Below are 4532 nucleotides of genomic sequence, written 5' to 3' on the forward strand. Positions count from 1 at the left end.
AGGGGGGATGCAGCCGCGGCTTCCCAGAAACCCCCGTCTGGTTCTGCCAACAGAGAATAGCTGATAAGGTTTGCATTAGAAAGCCAGACCCTGAGGGGCTGGAGTGGGGCCTGCTGCCTGGAGCTGCCTGGGGAGAGGGTGCCAGGAGTTGGGGGGGGGCAATCTGTGGTTGGGGGGCAGGAGCCCCTCAGCCCAGCCTGGATGGACTTCCTCGCACCCTCCATATGACAAATGGAAAAACCGAGATGCAGCGCCCCAAGGGACACGACCAGGGTCCCACAGCAAGGTCATCAGGAGGTGACAGAGCCCCCTTCTTCTTCTAGTCAAGGGACTTCCTGCTGCCCTGCTTCGTAAGAATCCCACAAACTCCCAGCTGTCACTCAGCAGCAGGCAGTGGGATGAGATAGCCCTTGTCTCATATTCTGCTCTGTCACCTCCTGGCTGTGGGGTCTTGGTCTGCTACCATAACCTCGCTGAGCCTCAGTGTCCCCATCTGTATAATGGGGACAATCCATGCCTTGCAGAGTCATTGTGGTCTTTCAATAAGACAATGTGGGTCTCGGGCTTAGCGCACTGACGGGCACATAGTGGGCGCTCAGAAATGCTCAATCCCTTCTCCTTTACTGCTTGCATGCGTGGCCCTGGCCAGCCAGCGAGAGCTGAGGCCGTCTGCATAGCATGCCTCCCGGACACAACCCACACGTGGGGATATTGAATAATCTGGCTCCACATGGCTCCACTGAGCCCCCAGATCCCCAAAGCGTGGCCCCTCTCTCCTTCGTTATTCGTTTATTGAGCAAATATTTATTGAGGGCCTAGTGGGTGCCAAACACCGTTCTGGGGAGGGGGCCACGAAGGCATGGTGATCACGCGCAAAGGCACAGAAGGCCAGACGTGAGAATGCAAGCACGTTACACACCGCACGCCTCCAACCCCTGTTCTAGCGGCATCTGTCGTGTACCAGGCCCTACCCTCAGCCCTGGGCCACAGCTAGAGGTGGGGAATGGGGCGAGGAGGAGGGGTAGAGAGCTTGCCCACTCCTCTATGATTTACTAATTAACTAGAAGACCCAAGGCCGGTACCTGGTGATAGTTTTGACTTGCCACCCAGACCGGGAGCAGAAGAGAAAGAGGGCAACTCCCCAGCCAGCATCCTTGCAATTGCTGCCTTTGCCTCCTTTAGGGCTTTGTTGGGCCCATCAGAGGGCTGCCAAGGCCCCTGCAGCTCAGAGCCCAGGGAGGGCAGTGGGCTGCAGGCCCACTTCCCAGCTGAGATGACTGAGGCCAGAGATGAAGGTTCTGCTTGGGGTGGGAATGAGAGCAGGGCTGGCGATATAGGGCTGCTCGTGGCGCAACAGCCAGGGCCCAGGGTGGCCTTGGAACCAGCGCAGGGCTTGTCCTGGTCAAATGAGGGAGGCTCAGGCCCCACTCACAAAGGTCTGGAGTATCGAGGGCAGGGACAAGCTCTTCTGGGGACCCTTCTCTCCCCCTCACCTGATGGACTCCCTCTTGACCTTGGCCTCAACTTGGATGGCTTCTCTTCTTGCAAGAAGCCTGCCTGAACCTTCCAGGCTCAGTCAGGTGCCCCCCTCTGGCTCCTATGATACCCAGCTCCTCTCCTTCTTGGCCTGAGTCCTGCTGTGTTGCCACTGCTGGCCCTGCCTGGCTAAGAGCTCCTTGAGGGCAGAGAAGGACCTTATTCATCCCTACCACCCCAATGCCCAGCATGGCCCAGAGCAGGAGGAAGCAGCAAACAGTCTCCATCCTCTCCCCTCCCCACTCCAATCTGGGTGCCCGGGGTGTTGGGCCCCTGTGGTATTTGGAGACCTTGGGCAGGTTATGTGGTCTCAGTTTCCGGAGGTGCCCATTATAGCAGAGAGAAGAGAAGGTCCTGTCTTGGCAGTTGAAGGTGGCAAACGGAAAACCATTTTGTCAAGACCCCAGACTGCCTGGGCTCAACTCCTGCTCCTTCTGTGCCAGAGCCAGTGGCTCTGGCGAGTTACTTAACCTCCCTGTGCCTCACTGTTCAAATCTATAAAATGGGATAATGATGGTACCTACCTCGAAGGGTTGTTGGAAAGATTAAATGAGTAAATATGGGCAAAGCACTTGGAGCGGTGGATGGCACCTGGTAACTCCTGTGTGTTTGCTGACATCCAATCAAATTCAAGCAACATATTCCTGGGTTTGTTTGTTTGTTTTTTCACTGATGATGTTAACCTAGTTATGGTGGTGTTTGCCAGGTTTCTCTACTGTAAACATTTTTTTCTTTTTCTTTCTTTTTTTTTTTAAACCCTTTTTATACTTCCTTTCTTTGGAGGGTTTCACTAGGTCCAGTCCACACTCAGAGAAGTGGGGGACTAAGCTCCACCTCCTGGAGGGGGAAAACCTACATGAATTATTTGAAATTCTTCTGTAAGGGAGATGTGTCTAGTCTCCCCCCTTTATTTGTTTCTTCAATCATTATATCAGTACGGACTCATGGATATTTATTTTATACTTTGGATGATAATCTAATTCTGTTATTTGCTCCGTTGCTCATCCTGGTTTAGGTTTGGCCATTGGGATCTCTTTCGGGTTGGCTCCTGTTCTGATATCCCACCACCTGTTTATTTTTTGAGCATTTCCCTACTCTCTAGCACTGCAAGATGCTCCAGGCTCATCTTGCATTTTTCCCTGCCTCAGCCCTGGAATCAGTCATTTCTCTAAGGAGCTCTGATTCCTTTTATTAGAGAGTGGTGTTTAGGAACCAAGATCTGGGGGCTGGACGTGCTTATTGCTACCAGGATGTCACAGCTTCTGGGCCCTTTAGAGGGGAGAACTGGGTCTGCCTTCACTTATAAAATTAAGTTTCCCCTCTTGCCAATCGTGGGGTCTGTTGGAGGCTCCAGACGGCTGCCCACTGGCCTTTGACCCAGTCTGTAGGCCACAGGCCTGAGCAATGTCATAGGCCCTTAGTAGGCCTTACGTCCACTGTGAGAGAGTGAGCGAGGGAACACAGGCCGCCACCTCCGCAGCACGCTGAGCCACCTCTCGTGTCCACTGGTGCTCACCAGTGGGGCCAGTGGGTGGCTGAGTCGCTTTGGGAATGGGACTGAGCCTGTTCTCAGGTGCCCTCACAGCCCAGACCACTGGGGGATCATAGACTTGCTCCTTGCTGGACGAACAGCTTTGTCAACAGTGGTGGCAGTTGCCACAGCCCAGCAACAGAGCCACAGTGGCCACCTGGGGCATGACAGGCAAGGGTCAGGTCCCAGGAAGGCCTGACTCAGCCACCATGCCCAGCACACCCAGGTGGCCCAGTGCTAACGGGAGAAAAGTCTGGTGAGCTGGTCCCTGTCCTCTCTTACCTTTCCCAACCCCAGCCCTGCCCAACACTTCAGGAAACACTGATGCTCAGTGGGCCAGGAGCCAGAGCTCCCCATGGAGGCAGCTCTCCCGCAGCTGTAGGGAGTCAGGGCAGAGTAGGCATCTTGAGGCCCCAAGGCAAGCTGAGCACCCTCCCGAATTTGCCAGGATGTCTCCTGTCTCCCCATAGCTCTAGGCTGGGAGTCAAGAGGCCCGAGTTCTGGGCCTGCCTCTACCAGTGACTTCTGTTTGGGGCACTGTAATCACATCTCTTCCTATTTAAAATCTTGAGTGTCTCCCCATCGCCCTCAACTTAAAATCCCCACTCCTGGAACTGCCTTACAAGGCCCTGGAGATCTCTTCAGCACCCTACATCACGCCCTAATAACACCAAATTGCTTGTGGTTCCTCCTTACAACATCACTCGGTTTCCTACCTCCACAGTTTACTCTGCCTGCATCACCCTCTCCCAGTGCTTCACTGGTTAATTCCTACTTGTCCCTGAGCTCTTAGCTCTGGATCACCCGCTCCAGGAAGGCTTCCTCCTGTGCCCCAGACCACTTCTGCTCATCTGGTCCTGTCTCTGGTCACCTGTGTGTGACACCTTCCTAAGGCCCACTGTGAACAACCTCTGGCATACCGGGCAGCAACCTGGTACAGTGGAGAAGGTTTGGGGTGTAATATCCGGGCTTTGGCTTCCCTCAAAGCCTCTGTTCCTTCCTGCTGTGTGACTTCGGGCAAGTCACTGCACATCTCTGAGTCTCAGTCGCCCCTCTGTGAGAAAAGCATCTAACTGGGATTCAAGGCCCTGCTTCCAAGTCTGGCCTCTGCCTCTAACTCACTGTGTAGCCTTGGGCAAGCCCTGTCCCTGGGCCCGGCCTCAGTTTTCTTCTTCTGTAAGATGGGCTACCCACAAAACTCGGAGTGCTAAGAATCCAACAAGCCCAAACTTGTGAAAAGTTCTGTAAACCTCAGAGCCCTACATGGATGAAGAATCTATTTCAACAACTCCGTGGAGATGTGTGGGAGGGAGGCTGATGGGCGTTCTCACCGTTCTCCCCCCGCCCCACCCCCACCCCCTAAGCCCTCCAGAAGCCTTGAGATCAAAGGTGACAGAGGCCTGTTGGCATGGAAGCCAGACTCAGCAGGGCCCGCTCCCTGGCCCTCCGCCCACCTTCCACCCAC

Source organism: Delphinus delphis, chromosome 1 (genome assembly GCF_949987515.2).
Source record: "Delphinus delphis chromosome 1, mDelDel1.2, whole genome shotgun sequence".
Classification (NCBI taxonomy): Eukaryota; Metazoa; Chordata; class Mammalia; order Artiodactyla; family Delphinidae; genus Delphinus; species Delphinus delphis.